The sequence below is a fragment of the Ambystoma mexicanum genome, chromosome 1p (genome assembly GCF_040938575.1).
Source record: "Ambystoma mexicanum isolate Mex_15411 chromosome 1p, UKY_AmexF1_1, whole genome shotgun sequence".
In the NCBI taxonomy this organism is placed as follows: Eukaryota; Metazoa; Chordata; class Amphibia; order Caudata; family Ambystomatidae; genus Ambystoma; species Ambystoma mexicanum.
The window spans coordinates 59025665-59049054 of NC_090921.1; positions in this window are offsets into that span (position 1 = coordinate 59025665).

The following is a 23390-nucleotide window of genomic DNA, read 5'->3' on the forward strand; positions in this document are numbered from 1 at the left end:
TTTGGTAAGCGTCTTTAATTAGGTGTATAATTTGATCTTTCGTAAAGATTTCAGAACACTGCTTTTGGTCATCCAACAAAGGCGTCTGAGTCATTTTCGTTATCATTTGGGGTTCTACAGATTGTCCTTGTGGTTTTGAGCTTGACGGTCTATCTTCAAGGCATGGATCTCTCCTCTCAATTAAAGATCTTTGTGACAGGGTCATTGACCTGAAGTCTCTTTGAGTTTTTGTTGCGAGGACCTCGGCCCCCACGGCCTCCAACTCCAGGGAGCTCCCTTTAGTTTGCTCCTTTTCCAGTTCAGCCATTTTCTCGCTTATTATCGAGAAACTCCTCCTTTTTTCTCTCTCTATTTTCCCCGTCAAGAGAGTGAGGTCTTGCATAATTTTGTTAGCTAAACTTGAATTGCTCAAATTAGCTAATGGCAACATTATCTTTCCTTCAGTGCCTGTAGTTTTTGACGGAGTTTCACTTCCAAAATCCCACAGGGTTTTCTTTTCTAGTCTGACCTTTGGAGGGAGCGTCCCCTTATGGTAAGGCATCGCCGACATATCTTTGTGTAGGGTCCGAGGAGGAGATTCACAGTCAGTTAGGTCATTTGAGAGCAGGGCATTTGCCCCAACTGGGTATTATTTTGGGGGCTCTTTTCCTTGAGCCACTGACATCTGTTATTTTCCCTGTATGGCTGGAAGATATCGCTTATCGTTGTGATTTCCTCCATGGTTCTTAGATGTTGTTTTTTATTTTCTATTTCCTTGTTGAGATCCGGCAAGGCTTTCTCCCATAATTCCGAGTCATTTGTGTCCCATTGGTCCTCCTTTTCCCACACAGACTCAAACAGTAGAGATCTGTTTGTGGTTTCCTTTAAGGTCATGTTTACAGAATCATTTCCCCTTCTTGGGGAAATTAAAGATGGGATCGGACAACACGAGTCTCTCCAAGTATCAATGTTGCTAGGTTGGTCTAGTATTTCCATCGTCTTTTCAAGGCTCAGATTGACCAGGAGAACTGGGGCTTTCTCGGGTAACACCCCTACCGTCTGGTTTTGTTCAACTATACTTTTTTCTTTATCTCCTGGGGGCGCAGTATTGATCGTTTTGCTGGAATATCCTTCACCAGCAATTAGATCTAACTTCTTGACCTGATCGGCATCCTCCTCATGCAAGCTTGGTGTTTCAAAGGGTGGAGGGAGGTGACTCACGGGCTCTTCGAGAGTGGAAACTGTACAGGCCATAGGTTGAACAGGTGATTTTGGAGCTAACCGCACAGGGTCTTCAATAACCAAACATTTTTTCGCTACCCGTATCGGTCGCGGGGGCCCCCATAGACAAGCTTTTACGCTTCTTGGTGCAAAAGGGTAAGCGAGATTGTTTCAGCATTGGCATGTTTTGTGCGTGCTCCGGGCTTCCATTCACTTCCGGGAGTGATGCAAATTTTTGCCTTACCTGCAGGCGAGTTCACACGGCTGTTCCCGATGCATCCGTATGTACAACCGTAGGTTTCATCCTGTAGTGCAGCTCCTCAGTATAAGCTTTTATTTCCTCAAATCTCAGCTCAGCCTATTGTGGCTGCTGGCTTATGCAGTGTAGTACTTGCACAGCGAGCAGCCCAGCAGCCAAACAGCACAACAGCAGGACACTCCGTGTATTCGATGCCCTTTGCGCACTCGGGCTTAGCGCCGCAAGGGTGCTTGGGAAGTCTCTTTATAGCACTTCCTGGAGGCGGTGCCCGTGACTGGGGGCGGGAAAGGGGCGGAGCCAAATCCGCACTTCTCACTCCATCAATGTCCGTTCAATGCGCAGCACCTCGCTCTCCTCCCACTACAACAGCTGATAGTGGGGATCTAGGTGCAGCCACAGCACAACAGCAGGATACTCTGTGTATTCGATGCCCTTTGCGCGCTCGGGCTTAGCTATGATGACTCAGAAAATGAAGGAGTCAGAAGATCCGTTGATTTATATCCAGAATTTCCAAGACGCGTGGGTGCTCGAAACGTATGAATCTTGGACGAAATCTATACCTGTTTTTCACCACATATTATGCCAAGGGTTACCAGAGCCAGTGCAGAAAAAGCTCAAGAAATTGGTAGGAGTAGAGACTAAACCTTGGGCTAAAATACATTTGATTATTGCACATCACTGTAGATTGTTACAAGAAAAGAATCGGAAAAAGCAGGCAAATCGTAAGGGTGAGGAAGCGAAGCTGGTGCAAAAGAAATTATTAAAGTATGCTCTTGAAGGAGCGATGCTGACAAGCCCAACTGAACAGAACATGCCACAGTTGGCTTACCCACAGCTGAACAACCAGGGTAATGTGGGATTGTACCCGAGGGGAAGGGGATTTAGAGGAAGAGGATGGCAGAGTAATCACAGAGGTTTCAGAGTAATCAAGGAGGCTTTCAAAACGTGAAGATGGGCAGTCCAGATATGTCAAATGGACAAATAGCCCGACCACCGCCAGTGTTTTGGCTGTGTGGTTTGACAGGGCATTTGGCGCGCTCGTGCAGAAGCAAATGCGTGTGGCAAAATGGCCAAGGAATGGGAGCAGGCATGGTGAATGCCTGCAATCTACCAACAGGGCGGTGCATAGAATCACACACTGCAGCAGCAAGCACCAGGCATGCAGCATAGAGCGCAGCAGGGGGTTCAACCCCCGAGCATGGGGAATTTACCACAAGGGCAATCTCAACAGGCACCACCGCAAATGTCCCAGGGCACAAACTCCGGAAGGGGAGGCAACACTGGGAATGGAGAAAATCCACAAGCGTACAGTGGACCAAACTTATGTATGAACTAGGACAGCTCACTGGGAACCCTGATGTGCTCTATCCTATCAGTGACACCAGACCCTAACAGGGAACCAAGGGTGAATGTCATCATAGGGGGTAAAGAATATTCTAGGAAGAATATTCCTTCCTAGTTGACACGGGTGCAACGCGTTCGTGCATATGGGAGGGCAAGTTTTCCTTGTCCGGCGAGGCCATAGATACTCACAGTCGAGTTCCCTTTACTAGGCACTCCCAGTCTCCGTAGGAGAGTGCAAAATGAATGTACCTTTATTGTTTTCACGTCAGACCCCAGTAAACATTTTGGGTCGAGACTTAATGACAAAATTGAACATGACAATCTCGTTCACGGAGGAGGGCATAGTATACTCCACTCCAGGAATGCATTATTCAACGGTATGCAAAATGATCAGAGCATACTCAGGACGCATAGCCATAAGAGCTACACCATTAGAACCAGAAGTCTTTGCATATGGCATGCGTTTGCTTATGGCGGGATTGCCAGGCCTTGCAGATAGGACCATGAGGACCCCTGACGAGTTTCTATTCAGACCAAGAACACCTATGCATGAAGAAGAGGGACAAGTATTTCCCTTGACGATACATACTGCAACAGTACGAGGGAAAGTAGCACTGGTCGAAGGATACGACGATGAAGGCAGACAATGGTGCGTGATTATCGCCATTGAGGAAGGGTACCGAGTGACTGATGCCACCGATGACGATCTGTTTGAAGAACAACCAGACTCAGGAGAGACAAGGGTGGAAGTGAGTTTCATATTTTGGGCAAAAATGATTAAAAGAGAAGTGCCTCAGAGAATGATGTTGGCACTGATATGTCCGGAATACTTTGATGACAACATGGCCCAGGTGCCTGTCTCAGTATGGACTACAGGACCTTATGGGGGTGGGAGAAGTGAAAATGAAACTAAAACCAGGAGCAATTTTACTAAGAGCGCAACAATATCCATGTCCAGAGAAGCGAATGAAGGGATTGCGAAGACAAATTCTGCCATGATGGATCAGGGCATCCTAGTGACGTCAGAATCACCCTGTAATATGGTGATTTAACCCGTCAAGAAATCAAAAGGAGGGTCTTGGCGTTTAATCCAAGATTTAGGAGCATTAAATGATATTGTTGAAGCCGAGTTCCCTCTAGTGCCTAATCCTTCTACGATCCTGTGTAACATACCCATCGAGGTGAAATATTTCACGGTGATTGACTTGAAAAATACTTTTTTCTCAATACCATGACACACAAGATCTGACGTCATTTACATTCAGACAAATGCGTCTGAAAAACACGAGGTTGCCACAGGGGTACTGTGAGTCCCCGTCCATTTTCAACAGAGTCCTACAGATGGACCTAAGCAATATTGCATTAGACAGTGTTGCCTTGCAGTATGTGGATGACATTCTAATCTGCGCACCACTGTAGAGCAATGCAGGCACGATTCTGTCCAGCTACTGACTATACTGGCTGAGAAAGGATATAAGGTTGACAAGGAAAAGCTACAATACTGTCAACAGGAAGTGCTGTCCATAGGCCAGCTAATTTCACATGAAGGGAAAAAGGTGACCCCAGAAAGGGCTGAAGCTATCATGAACACGGTAAAGCCACTCACGGTAAAGCAAATGCAGAGCTTTCTAGGTCTGTGCAATTATGTTAGAGCATGGGTCATCGATTACAGCACTTATACCAAGCCCTTGCTCCAGGCTCTAAAGAAGGCCCAGGTGACAAAGGAAACAATTGAATGGACGGAGGAAATGGAAAAGGGGTTTACAGAACTCAAGAGAGCGAATTGTACGTCCCCATTTCTCGGGATTCCTAATTATGCAGAGAAATTCTACCTATTCTCACACACAGATGGCAGTGTTATGGCGGCAGTGCTCGCTCAAAGGACCTCGTTGGTGTACAAGCCCCTAGCGTACTACAGTGGGAGCCTGGACCCAGTCATGAGAGGCCACTTCCCATGCGAACAAAGCTTAGCTGCCGCAGAGTTCGCCATAGAGAAAGCGACAACCATTGCAATGGAATGTTCCATGATGTTATACGTCGAGCACTCATTATTTGCCATCTTGGAGAAATCAAAGGGTACGTTGACATCTCAAAGAGCGCCTGCCTATGAAGTGATCATATCTAACCCATCGATCAAAATAGTTTGATGTAAAACAGGAAACCCAGCTACGTTCATAGCTGAGCCAGTCACTGAAGGAGAGCCGATACATGACTGTGCAAACTATGAAGAATTCTATGATGAAATCCCTAGGGTGAAAGACTAAGCCCTGGCGGGAGGCCAGATCATTTTTATTGATGGTTCTTCGAGAATCGACAAGAAGACGGACAAAGATATACAGGCGTTGCCGTAATTAAACACATAGCAAACAGAGAATTTCAAGCACTGGTCAGTGAATGAATACATCTCATTATTCAGTACAAGCTGCAGAATTATTGGCGTTGATACTCGCCATTGAGAATCACGCAGACCAGGAAGTCACGGTGTACAGTGACTCTGCCTATGTGATGTCTACAGTGCACGCAAGCCTAGCACGGGTTACCTCAGAGCAGACGGCACGCCAGTGCAGCACGCAGCCTTATTGAACAGGCTGATTAAGGCACTACAGCTCCCAGTGGGCATAGCAGTCGTGAAATGCGCCGCCCACACCAAAGGGACAGATTTCGTGTCACGCAGAAACCATGCAGCAGACAAAGAAAGCCAAGCATATGGCATCCAAAAGTGAGACGATTATGAAAGTAGAAGTGACGTGCACCCATGAACGGGTGATGATAGCACGAGCCACACCAGAAGCCTATAGCAACATGGAGAAGACACAACTGATGGAGCTTCAAGGGGAGGCACCTCAGGACAAAAATAACCTGTGGAAACGTCGAGGGTGTTCTCTAAACCCCTCTGACGGATTGTGGCAGCAAGACAGCACTAGTAAACCAGTAATGCCTGTATCCCTACTAAAAATAGCATTGGAACAGTTGCATTACACATTTCACATGTCAAAAGAGAATCTAGCAGCAACGCTCGCAGAAGACTGCTTTACACCGAATTTAGCTGACCATGTTGCATTCTTCATGGTGAACTGCATAATCTGCCAGCAATTCACCACTGGGCACACATTAAAAGTAGTGAGAGGAGTCATCCTCCGGCCAAATGGGCCTTTTCAGCACTTACATATCGACTATGTTGACATGATTCAAGTGTGTAAACGGTACAGGTACTTAATTGTAGTGGTGTGTCCATTCTCTAGATGGATAGAAGCAGGTCCCTGTGCACACCCAGACTCAACCTGTGCTGCCAAATTCCTGGTGAGGGAAGTGTTCCCTAGATGGGGGTGTGTGAGGTGATGAGATCAGACAACGGGGCTCATTTTGTTAACACAGTCTTTGAGTAGATCAGCTTGCTGCTTGGTATAAGGCACAAGTTCTCATCGGCGTATCATCCGGATGGTAATGGTATTTGTGAAAGGCTCAACGGCTTGTAAAAGGAAAGGAAAGCCAAGTTGAAGCTTACTCTAAAGAGGGGATGGTTGCACTGCCTTCCACTGGCATTTTATGCTCTTCGGAACCAACCAGGCTTCGACCATCATCTTTCTCCGCAGGAGATCGAGCTAGATGTGATGCCCAGTCAACCCGAGAGGTCCTGGGAACTGAGTTACAAGAGTACCTGAACTGCATGACATACAGCCTTACTGTAATTTCAGATCAACTGCAACGATGACGAAAAGGGTGCAGCGCAGCACAAAACACAGCAGGAGATGCTGAAACAAACGTAGTTCAAGGTCTACGTACGCCACTCATCTTCCCTGGAGATACCGTGTTGGTGAAAAACCACACGAGGAAAAGGTGAGACGAGCCATGATTCAATGGCCCTTTCATCGTAGAGGACTGCACTCCGTCAGCTGTAAAATACAGGGCAGGAGAGCATGGATTTTTCTCAACGACATTAAGCCCTATATCGGAGAAAGCCCTCTAGCTGCACCCCACCGCGAAGAGACCACAGACAACGGGGAAGAACCTCACCACGTACAGACGAGATCCATGATGAGGAAGAAGGACGCATGAGCAGCAAAGCCAAGACAAAGAGAACCCTTTTGAACAGTTCTGGCTTAAAACTGGACATTTCCTCTAAACAAAAAGGGGGATAACTCTGTGCATCTTAGTTGCTGGGTGAAGAAGAACAAAAGGGGATAAGGACATAAAACGGACACTCTGTGCATCCTAGTTGCAGGGTGAAGAAGAAAATTGCGCATTTAAACCACAACACGGTTGTTGACACACTTAAGCATTTTGAGACACAAGACTCTAATAGACTCTAATAGACTGAGATCAAGGAGCTAACGCAGTATCCTAAAGAAACCAACACTAAGACCCTGTTTCGCAGAACTTATGGTATCCCCCGGCAGAAATATCACAAGGTATGTGCTGTCCTGTTTCCAATTAGTACTAGAGACATCTCCGTCACTTGTAGAGAGAGTCACCAGTGTCACACACTTTATTCAAGATGCGGCCAACAAGAAAGTAATCTGGCAACTCCTCATTGTCATCGAGGAAGCCTTCATTGTGTTACCAGAATACAGTGATAAGGGTACAAATGCTTCCACCACAGGTGATAGTAGATGATCTCACAAACATGCTTTTCTTTCGCATTATCGAGGAGTGCCCGGCAATCGTCGTGAGAACCACTGACACTCTTACTTTCATTAGAGATCCAAGGAACACTGAACATTTGCACCAGCTGTGGGCTAAGCTCAGTTACTTGGTCGCAATCCATGCAGCAGGAAAGTGCAAGGACAGTTCACGTCAAGGGAAGGGCTTGTAATCCTGAACCCAGCAGAGCAGGACAAATGTCACTGTCGCCCGAGGACATCTGACTGGCGCATAACGTCCTCTTTCGTCTAGTCACTGACTTTCCAAAAATGGTGGGGAGAACTGCTGAGGTTGACGTCATCACCTTCATCAGAGATCAAGCTAATGTTGCGCATGTGGGAACGCGCTCCTCCATGGCATCATGCATCATGCTACTAAATTGGCTCTCTAATTTTGAGACAGCTAGGAATGTCCTAACGGAATGCCCGAGACTGGGCCTCCTTTATATGGTCGCTCTGGACATCTTGTACACAATTTAGATGCAATTAAATGTGTAGAGTTTTGGGTGTTCTGTGTAGATACCACTTCAATGTCAGTACTAATGGCTTTTTATAGGGTCTGGAGGAATTTAATTCAGTTTTTGGTCTGATCTGTCAGGATGGGTAGCTAGGCGATTGTGATCAATTGTTTGGCACCTCATTAATGTGAAGTTTTCTTTTTAAATTTCAATTTTATATATTTCTTTCTTCTGTTATATATTTTAAATTTCAATTTTATATATTTCTTTCTTCTTTTATAAATTTCATGTACACATATTTGAATTTGTTATATTAATTGTGATGATATGCGTTATGTGTGTTAATGGAAAGCGAAGCAGACATGGTTCCTCAATAAGGCATTTTGTGTGTTTCCCTTTAAGAGTGAGTACTTGCCAGTCTAGAGAAGTGCCACTTCCTCTAAAGGAAGTCCAGCCCACTTCATATATACAGATTACTCTCCCAAAACATGGAAGTACCTGGACAAATGACACTATTATACTTGTGAAGACCGAGATAAACCGTTTTCTCAGGGAGGCACATTTGACTTCAACAGAATCATAGTCTGGTGGGGTGCCATCAAAGCAAAAGGTGTGAAGGTGCTCCAGCAACAGTGCGATATCCGACCCCTGAATCCTAGTACCAGGCTCACAAATTGAAAGGTTTGCCTCAATGTATTTGGCGCTTCCAACCATTTGAGCGACAAGTGCAATTTTTCTGCCCTCCCCCACTGAACCAAGTATTCCCTTTTACTATCCTCTAGCCAGGCCATCTATCTGTGGCATTTAACTCTCCATGTGCATCCACCACTAACTCACCATCCAGCTCGCAGGGACTGACAGAGGTCATACAATGCAAACAGAATGTGCCTGCATGTCACACAGCTCAGTCTCACCTGTTATGCACAAACAGAATTCTACCACACCACCAGGAGGCTGCATTGCAATTGCTAAAGTGCTAAAGTGGCTCTGCTAGTTGATGGTGCCAGTGGGTAAGGATGTGTGGGTCCGGCATGGGGTGCCGGGAGATGGTTGGGCCCAGAGGTTTGTGGCACAGAACTTGCTTACTACAGCTTGGGCGCTGATGAGCTGGAGTGTCATCTGACACGCCATGCGACTATAATCACTGCTGCAGGAAGGTGATGCACTAGCTACATCTATAACACAATCTAAAGTGTGTGTGGGTTACCTCAATGAACTGTCTTTAGGCTGAGGTTGTATATTACACTGACTGCATCCCCTGCCAGTCGCACCCTCTAGCAGGCAGACTCACACCTATGAGCAGATGTGTGGTGATTCCATGGGTGGGTTGGTCTTCTCACTTGACTTCTTAAGAAAAGTCTTTCTCCATATTCACCTAACGACAATGATGCAGTGCCCCCCGTCTCCACCTTCTGCAGAGGCATCTTCTCCGGCACCTCTTCCTTGTGCTCTCCAGTTTCCAGCAGCACCACCACCACAACTTCTTCTCCCCTCTATGCGTGTCCCACTGCACCTCTGTGGATACCTCTCCCTGCTGTTCCTGACATTCTGTCTCATCTCCACCAAGTCCAACGTCAAGGTACTCAACCAAGGTACTCCTTGAGTGACTCTGCCTCTACCACATCCTCCATATTGATGGCCATATCCTCCTCATCCTCCTTATGCTTTGTACCTCCTTAGCCCTTGTCTCCACATCCTGAAAACTGTGGTCCCTTCCCCATCCACTGTCTTTCACTCACTGCACTGCCCTGAACCTCAACCTCTGATGCAGAAGTTGAGGAGCAGCACATCTTCTCCTCCGGCAGCCCTCCAAGATGCAAGATGGCCGTTGTTCTAACACAATTCCAAATATCAATTCATGTATTTGTTTGTTCTAGCACAGTTCCAAATTTAGTTCATCTATTTGTTAGATTAGACACTAGCATGTGATCATCAAACGTTAGTAACCATGCAGACGCTCTTTTTCTGCACAGTCACAAATTTCAATACATGCATTGCGCCAGAAGTAGATAATTGGCAGTTTTAGCTGAAAGCATTATTGCACATGAAAATATATGCCAGTATACTTAAAGGACATAATGGTCGTTGTACTAAAGTAATGCCTTGCGCTAATGTGAATGGTTGTTGTACTATAGAAATGCCTAGTACTAATGAAAATGCTGCCAACACGTGTTTCAATATGTGTTTCAACCTAAAAAGGCCGTCCTCAGGGCATAAAGAAACATTTCTAACTGAGTCACCTAGACTAGAATAATTGTATAGGTGGCTGAATCATGGAAACTTAGGTACCCAGGAAGAGAGGAGCAAGAGACATGACAAAACGGGAGAAAGAAGAAATAAAAAGAGAACGTTAGAATATTACGTGCAATTGGTGAATCAATCTACTGTTTTGTGAGCAAATAAATAAAGGCATACCTTATTGTAATTATTCTTAAGTGATTCACAGTGGTACTTGAAAATTCTGGGGCATTTCTGATTCACGAATGCGTTTGCTGGCCAGATCTGTAAGCTGTAAAACCAATAAGCATACAGCGCATGAATTCCCCGAAAAAACTGCACTCTCGGTTTAATTTGCAATGATAATTGTGTCTATTGCCTATAGGTACAATGTCTAAAACTGAAGACTATACTTACCTATCTCAATGTCAAGCCGTGGTTGCTGCTCGACTGGTGTGCCGCAGATGCAGCAAATGTAGCATCATGGACGTGTTAACATGCTTTTCCAATATTAGCGGCCATAATCTGCAAGATAAAAATAATAACCGCATGTTTAGCTGGTTGGCTATCAGCGGATGAAATGAACTTGACTGGTTAAGAAAAGCTTGAGCTTACCGGCAAGAGCTCCAAATAATCGTAAGCACAATGGCTGATGACTTCACGGGCACTGCAGGCATCGGCAGTGAGTGAGGGTTACCATAGTAACCTTCCCACAGTTGGTCAGGTGACGGAATATGTGACCCCTGTCGCTAAGTAACTCATCCAAAGCCGCAAGCAATGAGATTTGACATTTTGTGATTCACTCGAGTTCTGTAAAGCACTCGTCCGGTGTTTCTCAGTGGAGTCGCGTACACAGAAAATGTATGTCTGCATTTGTAAGTTAGGCTGAATCACAGCCTATAACATGAACATTGCAGCATATATATGCCTCCAAGCGATAAGTTGATGTGTTATATAAGTGGTGCTATTCCGAACTCCCATGCAAAATACTTGTGTAGGTTGTGGAGTATACATCTTGATACCAGTGTATTCATGATTACTGGGTGTGAGTAGAGAAATCAATATGATGAGATGGAGCAATTGGTACCGATTCAATTAAAATTATTAATGTAGCAATGGGGGAATGCGCCTTGGGCTTGCCGGCAGGCACTAAAACTAGAAATATGCTCAAATGGCGTGTGTCTTGACAAAAAATTGCATGTATCGGCAATGTATGGTGGTTCCCATAGTAACCTACCCAAATCAAACAGGTAGCGACTATCACGAAACTATTGTAGCTAAGTAGCCAATCCAGAGCGATAGACGGTATAATCCTACAGATGCTAGGCGCTCGAGTCCTAGGCTGACCACGTCTTGCCTGCATATGCAATGGCGTGCAGAAAAAATGATACTATGATTAGGAGTGTTGCTCTGATGCAATATTGGACTGTGTTATATAACACAAAGCACTCAAATTGAAGTGGGATAGTTGTTTTAAATCAATAATAGTTACTAATTTGTTGATGAATTGATTGTCAGCAATACAAATCCCGGGTGTAATTGATTAGACCTTGCAGGTTTATCATGCAATTGATACTTAATATTTGGGGTGCATTTTATAGCAACCTCTAGTGCTGGACATACAGTTATTTACCAAAATGTATGCAAGTTAGTCTCAAAGGTAGTTAAACCTGAACTATTGGACAGTCCAAATACTGGTGGTGTTATTGAATTTACATGAGCTATTGGGTGATAAACTGATAATTAGCACCATATATTGTATTGGTTGCTCAAAACATTTGTTGATTGCGCATAAAATGAATCATCAAAAAATAGATTAGCATGAAATACACTTATTATAGGTGGTCTCTGTTACATATGGGAAACTGTGATAATAGATCAGTATGCAGTGGAATGTGCTGTCATAGTTTATAAGAACACATTCAGCTCATGGTCTTGGTTTAGGCCAAGTGACAGACAACGCAATTTACAAATCATTCTCGCTTCCTGTTGTTTTAGGATCAATTCTCTGTTGCCTCCTCTCTGATGTTGTTTGATATGTTTAAGTCCAATAAATGTAATGTCTTTGATATTGTCCAATTGATGATGTTTCTGCCAATGGGAAGCCAGTGGGAGTCTGATATCTTGGCTGCTGAGGTTATTCAAGTGTTCTCGAATCCGAAAGCGGACTTCCCGAATCGTACTTCCAATATAGAGTTTCTGACAGACACATTGCATACCATAAATCACATATTTCATGCGACAATTGATAAAATCTGTTATTTTGGTTTGAAGTCCATTATGACAACTGAAGGTTGTTGTGGGTGCTAAGGCATGCTGACAAAAATTACATGACCCACACTTATGAAAGCCCACCGGTTTGGTCCTTGCGGTGAGCCAATTTTCCTGTCTGCTTGGTTCAGATTTGAGGAAAGAGGGACTGAGGATATTCCTCAAAGTGGTTGCCTTTGTAAAGATGATGTTTGGTCGATCAGTAATATACGGTGTCAAATCCAGATCTAAATGCAAGATATGACAATGTTTTTGTAGTATATAGTGTATGAATTTGTTATCACTCGAAAATTTGGTGATGAAATTAACATGTATAGGATATTTCTCACGAGACTGCTTTATTTTATCTGTCAATACTGCGATCTTGCCACTTTTTTGAACGATCCGATTCAGTAGTTTTCCTAATTAGATGATTTGGGTACCCTCTTTCCAGAAATCTGTGTCCAATAGACTTACATTCTGATTGAAACAGTGTATCTTGGCTGCAGTTTCTCCTGGCTCTTAGCATTTCACCTCTAGGTATGTTGTGAATAACACTCTGCCTATGGCTGCTGTTAGCATGCAAAATTGAGTAGACTGCAGTGGATTTCCTAAAAGTGCATGTTTCAATAGTGTCAGACTCAATTTTAATTTTAAGGTCCAGGAACGTAATTTGTACTGCATCCATGTGTCCTGTAAATTTGATATCAAAGGTGTTGTCATTAAGATAGAGCATGAATGCTTCAAAGTCTTCTCTACTGCCTTCCCAAATGGCCAGGACATCATCAATGTACCTTTTCCAGCTGATAATGTTATGCTTAAAGGGGTTGTTCTGAAAAATGTATTTTTCCTTGAAAAGGGCCATAAATAGGTTAGCCAAAGGGGGCGCATATTTTGCCCCCATTGCAATCCCTTTGATTTGCAAATAGCAGTCACTATTGAAAAGAAACTGGTTATGCGTGAGAGTGAATTCTAAGAAACTTTTTACCATCTGTACGTGTGTGTAGTGGGAAGCTGAGAAGGTTCTAAAGCTGAAGTCAATCGTTTCCAGAGCCAGTTTGTGTTGAATTGATGTATATAGCGCTGCCACATCTAAGGTCACTAGATAATATGTGGATTTCCAAGTTATGCCTTGTAGTATTTGAAGAGTATGCGTTGTATCTTTTAGATATGCTGGGATCTCAGATACAAGGTGTTTAATGCTGCTGTCAATGTAGTCAGCAAGTGCTTCAGTGGCACCCACCTGCCCACTCATAATTGGTCGAACTGTTGGGAGACTCAGAAAAAGTTTGTGAACCTTAGGTAGAAAGTAAATCGTTGGCATAAGTGATTTGGAGACCAGTGAAAAAGCCTCTTCCTCATCTGATAGTAAGCCTTTGTTATACCAGTGTTGGAGTAAGGAATGTAATTCCTGTAAGGTTTGTCCTGTGGGGTTAGTGCTCAATTTCTCATAACATCCTGGCGTTGCAAGGTGTGCCATTGCCATTTTTAGGTAATACGATTTATTGAGAATGACAATATTCCCCCCTTTATCTGCTTCCTTAATAATGATTGAACTATCTTCACATATTTCTTGTAGTGCCTGACGTTCCATCTTAGTTAGGTTGTGTTCTTGCTACTGCAATTTTGTTGAAGTCCATCAATGTGTTTATGAATTTCCTTGGGGATTGTTTTATAAAAAGTGTCAATAACATTGTCACCCGTAATTGGTGGCATAAATTACGATCTGTTCTTGTGCTCCTTGATGTCCATATTTCGTTGGTGGATCCCAAGTTCTTCCTGAATATCGCTCAAAGATTTTGATTCCTCTCCCATGAGATTGGAAAGTAAATTAATATTTTCTATTTCTTGTATGCTTGTGGAACTGGTGGGTGGTAGTTGTGCCGATGGTCTATAGGTTTCTGCCTTGTTGTGAAATAATTTTTTCAATTTGAGTTTCCTGGAAAATGTATACAAATCAATTTGAACTTCTGTCTTGTCATTCATAGCATGGGGTGCAAATGAAAGTCCATAGTTGAGAACAGATAGTTGTTGAGGTGAGAGGTGTTTATCAGACAAATTGATAACTAGACTTTTAATATTGGTTTCGGTTTGGCTTTCTTGAAGGTGGATCTGGTGAGTCTTTTGTTTGTATCTCTCCCGTCCTCTCCTCCTTGCTCCTCCTCCTCTTCCTCCTCTGAGGTTGTTGGAGTAGGGAGATTTTTGAGTCTTAAAGGGACATTTTGTTGAAAGCGAACATGTTTATTTTGAAGATTGTATGTGGATTGGTTACCTTTCTTGTACCTTTTTAATTCAGCAAGAAAGCCTCATCTGTGATGACGAGACCCTTCTGCATTAGTCTGTTCTTCTTCGTTACTTGGGTTAGTTGGAGTTTCAGATTCCGAATCCGCATCTGATGTAACAGGTGACACTGTAGGTGTAGTTATTTGTGATAGATCCCCATCGTATTTTGGTTGGTAGGTATAGACTCTGTCATTTAGATAATCTTTCTCGTCTCTATAGAATTTTCTGAATTTTCGCAACTTGATTTCGTCCTGATATTCAACTAGGATCTCGTTCATTTTGGCATAATTCTTGTCTTTTGAGCCTGCGGGATTATTCATTTCCGCAATTTCAATTTCCATTTCATGTGTGCTTTTTTCTTCTGTGAATGAACACTTTTCTTTTGAATTAAAAAATTGTTGAATGTATTTGTGACTACTTCCCCATCAATTCCGATTAACTTACCACAACAAGTGGTCACTAAATTGGTTTCCAAGCGCAGCCTGTGTAGATGGTAATTTCAAATTATCAAAAAGTCATATTAGTCAATAATGAGATTCTCAATTTTTTACTTTTGAATTACTTTTAGAACATAAATTGCCCTTGCCGACACGTGTTTCAACCAGTATGGTCCTTAGCCAGGCGAAACTTGGGTTAACAACTCTTCACGACAATCTTTCTTGGGTTCTACATTATTTCGTCAACCACTTTTACATTGTGGGACTTTTCATCGCCGACCCTTTCATCGCCAACATTTTTATTTATTTTTTATTTATGGGGGGCTGCACCCCCCAAACTCCCCTTACTTAAATAATCATACCCCAACCCGCACAAACACCCCCCACCCTAAAAAACATGTAAAAAAAGAAATGTTGGCGATGAAAGGGTCGGCGATGAAAAGTCCCACGATGTAAAAGTGGTCAACGAAATGCGTGTATACCCTTTCTTGATATATCGACCATCAAACAGCACAAAGATAAGCAAACATAAATTAAGATTGCAACAACAACAACAACAAACAAAGATATACAACAAAACAGAAATCTTTTGTAATCAACAAGAGAGAACAAAATAAAACAAAGCAAAGGAAGAGATGAGACAGAAAAGAAAATAAGATATTCAATGTCAAATAATAAGTATATCGGCAAACTAGTAATAGTCTTTGAATATGCATCAAGAACATTGAAACGTGCTGTACTTCAGCATCATTTCACTATCAGTTATTGAGCCTCAGCTCTACTTTATACAAATTATCTTGAATAAAAAATGTACAATAAATGTATAACCGGATATTCATGAGAACAGCCATAGTCCCACACCACGAGTTGAATTGTGCCCACAGACGGGCTCTTACTGCTTGTGTTACCTCCCCACACCATGAGGTGAATCGTGCCTACAGCTGGGTTCTTACTGCTTGTGTTACCTTCCCACACCACAAGGTGAATTGTGCCCAGCAACGGGCTCTCACTGCTTGTGTTACCTTCCCACACCACAAGGTCAATCATGCCCACCGACGGGCTCTTACTCCTTGTGTTACCTTCCCACACCTTGAGGTGAATCATGCCCACCGACGGGCTCTTACTGCTTGTGTTACCTTCTCACACCACAAGGGTAATCGTACCCACAGTCGGGTTCTTACTGCTTGTGTTACCTTCCCACACCATGAGGTGAACTGTGCCCACAAACAGGCTCTTACTGCTTGTGTTACCTTCTCACCCAACTGGGTGAATTGTGTCCACAGCCGGGCTCTCACTGCTTGTGTTACCTTCCCACACCACAAGGTGAATCGTGCCCACAGCCGGGCTCTTACTGCTTGTGTTACTTTCCAACACCACGAGGTGAACCGTGCCCACCATGAGGCTCTCACTGCTTGTGTTACCTTCACACAACCGGAGGTGAATCGTGCCCACAGATGGGCTCTTACTACTTGTGTTACCTTCCCACACCACAGGGTGAATCGTGGCCACAGATGGGCTCTTACTGCTTGTGTTACCTTCTCACACCACATGGGTAATCGTGCCCACAGGCGGGTTCTTACTGCTTGTGTTACCTTCCCACATCATGAGGTGAATCATGTCCACCAACGGGCTCTCACTGCTTGTGTTACCTTCCCACATCATGAGGTGAACCGTGCCCACAAACAGGCTCTTACTGCTTGTGTTACCTTCTCACCCAACTGGGTGAATTGTGTCCACAGCCGGGCTCTCACTGCTTGTGTTACCTTCCCACACCACAAGGTGAATCGTGCCCACAGCCGGGCTCTTACTGCTTGTGTTACTTTCCAACACCACAAGGTGAACCGTGCCCACCAACGAGGCTCTCACTGCTTGTGTTACCTTCACACAACCGGAGGTGAATCGTGCCCACAGATGGGCTCTTACTGCTTGTGTTACCTTCCCACACCACGAGGTGAACCGTGCCCATCGGCGGGCTCTTATAGCTTGTGTTACCTTCCCACACCACGGAGTGAATCGTGGCCACAGATGGGCTCTTACTGCTTGTGTTACCTTCCAACACCACGAGGTGAACCGTGCCCACAGACAGCCTCTTACTGCTTGCGTTACCTTCTCACACCACAAGGTGAATCATGCCCACAGACAGGCTCTCACTGCTTGTGTTACCTTCCCACACCATGAGGTGAATCGTGCCCACAGACGGCTCTTACTGCTTGTGTTATCTTCCCAAACCACAAGGTGAATCATGCCCAGAGATGGCTCTTACTGCTTGTGTTACCTTCCCACACCAGGTGGTGAATAGTGCCCACAGGCAGGGTCTCACTGCTTGTGTTACCTTCCCACACCACAAGGTGAACCGTGCCCATCAACAGGCTCTCACTGCTTGTGTTACCTTCCCACACCACGAGGTGAACCGTGCCCACAGACAGGCTCTTACTGCTTGTGTTACCTTCTCATAACACTGGGTGAATTGTGTTCACAGCTGGGCTCTCACTGCTTGTGTTACCTTCCCACACCACAAGGTGAATCGTGCCCACAGCCAGGCTCTTACTGCTTGTGTTACTTTCCAACACCACAAGGTGAACCGTGCCCACCAACAAGGCTCTCACTGCTTGTGTTACCTTCCCACACCAGGAGGTGAATCGTGCCCACAGATGGGCTTGTACTGCTTGTGTTACCTTCCCACACCACAAGGTGAACCGTGGCCACAGACAGGCTCTTACTGCTTGTGTTACCTTCCCACACCACGAGGTGAACCGTGCCCATCAGCGGGCTCTTACTGATTGTGTTACCTTCCCACATCACGAGGTGAACCGTGCCCACAGACAGGCTCTTACTGCTTGTGTTACCTTCTCACACCACAAGGTGAATCATGCCCACAGGCAGGCTCTCACTGCTTGTGTTACCTTCCCACACCATGAGGTGAATCGTGCCCACAAACGGCTCTTACTGCTTGTGTTACCTTCCCACACCACGAGGTGAAGCATGCCCAGAGATGGCTCTCACTGCTTGTGTTACCTTCCCACACCACGAGGTGAATCATGCCCACAGACAGGCTCTCACTGCTTGTGTTACCTTCCCACACCACGAGGTGAATCGTGCCCACAGATGAGCTCTTACTGCTTGTGTTACCTTCCCACACCACGAGGTGAATGATGCCCACCGACGGGCTCTTACTGCTTGTGTTATTTTCTCACACCACAAGGGTAATCGTGCCCACAGGTGGGTTCTTACTGCTTTTGTTACCTTCCCACACCACAAGGTGAACCGTGCCCACAGACAGGCTCTTACTGCTTGTGTTACCTTCCCACACCATGAGGTGAATCGTGCCCACAGACAGCTCTTACTGCTTTTGTTACCTTCCCACACCACGAGGTGAATCATGCTCAGAGATGGCTCTTACTGCTTGTGTTACCTTCCCACACCACAAGGTGAATCGTGCCCACAGACGAGCTCTTACTGCTTGTGTTACCTTCTCACACCACAAGGTGAATCGTGCCCACAGACAGGCTCTCACTGCTTTTGTTACCTTCCCACACCACGAGGTGAATCATGCCCAAAGATGGCTCTTACTGCTTGTGTTACCTTCCCACACCACGAGGTGAATCGTGCCCACAGACGAGCTCTTACTGCTTGTGTTACCTTCCCACACCATGAGGTGAATCGTGCCCACAGACGGGCTCTCACTGCTTGTGTTACCTTGAGATCTGCCAGTCACCTATGTTGTAAAATGATTTAAAAGAGAATACATGCACCCAGTCCATTAGTGAGTCTGAACAAAAGCCATGATGCTATTTGTGACACCTGCAGAGTGACCATTCCTTCGAAAGTGACTCCCCCACAGCATCACTGCCAGTCCTAGTTCAAGGTAAGTAGCGTCTTATTTCTAGAACCCACTGGCATTAATAGTCTTAAACGTCCTTAATACTGCAACAAATATATGTATATGTGTATAAATTGATGTTAAATAGCAACATCCAGTCTGTGCAAAAATAATACGATTCATGTTCAGTCAAAGCTCCCCACGGTCATAGCGCTTGATTCAGAAGAACTATCATGCTAACCTGATTAGTGTCTTCCTTGGCTCATATGAACCTTCAAAAGAAACCATAAAGTGTCCTCTCACTACATGCATCAAAGTTCATTCCATAAAATGCCCAGAAATGTCATACACTAAAAACAAGCGCCTTTTTGTTAGAACTTAAATGTTTGTTTGCAGACAGCATCTTTTCTAAGGGAAAAGCAGATATTGGCCAAACCTCCCCGCCAGTCTCTGGGCCTCATTACACGGATGGCGGAGAACCATGGCTCTATTAGCGCCATGGTTCATGCCGGTAAAATACTGCCACTGCCTTGGCGGATAGGGGAATTACCGCCCCATTCCAAGGTTGGCGGGGCGGTAATTCGCCCCTTCCACCATTGCCCTTCCCCATTCCCATTTTTGGCCCATAGGGCTCAATGGGAATGGGGAAGGTGCTAATTACGGTACCGCAAATTGCGGTACCGTAATTAGCTCCCTGGGTCCCTTTGTGGGTTGGTTTTTAACGCCTGCAAAAAGCAGGCGTTAAATCCCCCAACCCACAGAGAGACCTCGTAGTAAGGCGGTAAGGATTTACCGGTACCGGTATTTTACCGGACCGGTAAATCCTTACTGCCATCCGTGTAATGAGGCCCTCTGTGGTGCAGCAATTAACGGCTTCTTGAATAATCCCCGCACGCAGCCAAATAAGAGGGGGCATCGCCCGACTGTTCAAACACCAGGCTCAGAAGCAAAATAACAGGATCCTCCTGGGTAGCCTGCTGGGACAGTGCCCTTATTAATAATATGCATTGCACAAGCCAACCAAGGTCTCAGCACATGGTGTCCCAGCTACCAGCCCTCAGCTGCAAGTTCACGACGAGTGACTAAGGGTAAAACAGAAAATTGGGAGTAGAAGGAAAAATGCAGGAGCTGAGGGATGTGAATTGTGGAGTAATGAGGGAAAGGAAGGTGAGTGAGCGGAGGGACAGAACTGCGAGCAGGAACAGAACACGGGAAGTTGAGAGACACATGGAGAGAGGGGAGGGGTGGATTAAGGTAAGCAGGAGAAGGGAGACAGGATTGAGAGAAAGAGGAAAAACAATGGAAGCAGGAAAGTGAAGGTGAGTGAGAGGAGGGGAATAAGAAGAAAGAGGAGAACATAGAATGAGAGGTTGAGAGTGAAAGGACGGACACATACGTTTAGCACCAGGAGGGATACATTGGAGTAGGGCATACAAATGAGGCTGAAACTGGACAAGGGGGGCGATCAAGACAAACGAAAATACGGAGATGAAGAACAAAAGGCCCAGGTTGGGGAGAGGTTGGGGAGAGACTTTTTTAGTGTAGGTCCTTTTTATTTGGCTAAGACTCCACTAGGACTGTATTATTATTATTTGATGGTCGTAGCTTGCTCCCATCTTAGATTTAGGTTTAGATTAGGCGTATATCTCATCCATTATGTGGTTTAATAAACACCCTTGAGCTGTGATCACGTGTGTCTGTCTTGGCTTGGATAACATGCCTTCCTTACAGTATACCCTACAGATTCCTTAGAGCATTCATTTTTTTTTGGAAGCGATGCATTAGAAAACATCATGGCACATCTGGGGGAAATTTAGAAACGTACAATAGAAGAGATTTTACAGGGCAATCTGGATCTGTGGCATTGCATACATCTAGCCTCTGAAGTCACTGCATTGCCCTTCTAGATAAGTATGGCAATTTTTGGTAAATTCGGTAAAAGTAAACGTAGCATATTGCTTTCCATTCTCCTCAGCGATAACATCAAATGCCTTTGCAGGAAGTAAGCAAAGGCCTTCACATACTCTTCGGGCAAAGTGAATTTGTTTGTGAAACCAAACTTTATTCTGTAGAGTATCTGGATAAGCTGTATTGAAAACGCCACATGAACAAAGTTTGGCAAGGTCGGAGCATGTTATTGGTGAAAAGTTTTTTTCAATGAATTTCATGGGTTTTTACCAGTGCATTCTAATTTACTACAACTTACAAATATCATACTTACCCCAATATAGAAAAAATGTTGTCCATTTTAAAAAGTTTCACCTTAAAACTCGGCTATTTCCCACCTTCTAGTATCATTTTTAACACTTCTATACACTTTTTGCAACTTTCTCCACTGTTTTTGCATCCATCGACGTCCACGAACATCTGACATGCTTGCAGTCATTCCAGGCAGTGCCACGTGACCATGCGCTCATGTGGTGCATGATATCTGATTCACAAATGCATTTTCACTTCGCGTTCGGGTCTTTGCTTCGAGGACATGTTCAGAACTGCATTTTCTACTGATCTAGGACCTTTCAAGCTCCACACAACAACAAAAAGCTCAGTACTTCTAAAGAGAATGAAGAGGACCAAGAAGATGAGGTAGAGAAAGTGCCTACCTCTAGCACCCAGAGAGAATCAGAGGTGTGGCAGTTCGTTACCACTGTTGGGAATGTCCTAAAGTCTAAAGCTACAAAAGTGAAATGCACTGAGAGCATTTGTCGCAGACTACCTGGACAGTACTCCTGCGGGACCACCTCCATGCACCACCACACCAAATCCAACCACTGCAATGCACTCAGAAAGATTGTTCCTTTCTTAGCAAGTAGTAGGCTGTCTTCCTCCACCTTGTCTTCCTCAACCAATACTGTAACCATGCAGCCTACGTCTGTGGGACACAAAATCCCACTAGCTATCTTGCAAGCAATAAAAGAGGCTATTGATCCATATCTTTCGAAGACAACAGTCCTCTGTATATACTGCAATACAACACTCTGCAGGGCGAAGCAATTTCGAAGTTCTTTTGAAGCTGTAATCAAGGAGCATGAGAAACAATGCTCACTACCTTAGAAGTAACACACGCGGAACATCTTCCCCTGTCCACCTGCCCCTCCATATTAGCGCTTGGTGCTTCTTCCCTCATATCCCTCCCCACCTTACATTCTAACCTCTCCTGCTAAATAAAATACATCAAAAAACAAAAGAATGGTTCCTTTAGGAACCACCTTTCACAGTTAAATAATAGAACAAAAAAAACGTATAGACTCCATCTTCTTTACATTTCTCAGTAAAGTACATAGACTAAATACGTTTTCTCAATATTTCCATTAGCATGTTGTGTTGTGGTATTGGCAATAATGTGGCGTTTATCCCCCATTCCAGGGCTTGAACGGTGGATAATGGGCCAGCAGCCCAAGTCATTGGCCCAATCGAAGTGTGTCTGTGTATGCCCTAAATAAATAAATAAATAAATAAATAAATAAATAATGAGGGCTCTGGACCGTTATCCTCCATTCAAACTCTGCAATGGGGGATGAAGGCCATTAGCACCCCTGCTTCACAAAGCAGGAACCCATGTGCTAAAAAAAAGGATTTTTTCCTACACCTTTTCCAAGATGGCCATCATGGAAAGGGACGGTGGGCCCCATACAGAGCCCCTCTTCCTTTTCCATGGCAGCCTGCAGAAGGTGAAGACAGAACCCTATGACCACCACACATTTCTTTCCCACTTTCAAATAACTTTACCACATAGCCGGTCCCAGGTGGACATGGCCACTTAAACACCATTTGTCATCCCTGGTGAGACCTGTAAGGCTCTGGAGTTGAACCAATCGACCGGTCAGCAAGAAGCTGCCCAGAGTTAGGGAAGAGAAGGAGGAGGTAGGCAGGAGAGAAAAGACAGGAGGATAGAAAGGGAGAGCGAGAGAGAAGGAAACATAGCAGAGGAAGGTCTTGAGGAGTTTCTGGTTTATAAGGTGATCCAGCTCAAGACAGAGAGAGGCAGGAAGGCTGTTCCAGAGAGAGGCACTGTTGGGGGTGGCCCGCCATGGTCATCCGGCAGGCGCCCCTGGGCGCTATCTCTGCTAGCGCCGTGCAGTCCCACTAGGTGTGGGGGTGGGGGCCTGCCCTGGACATCCGGCATGGCCCCGGGTGCCATGGGCCTCGGCACCCTGGCGTGGGGTCACAGCCTGCCAGGCCCCTGACTGAGTGGACCTCGGCTGCCATCCTGGCATACGGGTCTCTCAGTGTCTGGGCGTGCAGGCCTGTGCCTCCACGTGTAGGCCTGGGGCCTACATGGATAATGAGACACGGACTCAGTCGTTCCTCTTTGGGAGTCTGCAGCCGCTCTGACTCACGTGCCTGCAGGGGCTCCTTTTATTAGCTTGGGCCATGACACAGTCATGGCCCATCTTAAAGGGGCCATACACGTGAGGAAAACACATCCCCTTAAAGGGGCAATGCACACAGGAGGGTCCCACCTAACACTCCTCCTTTTTC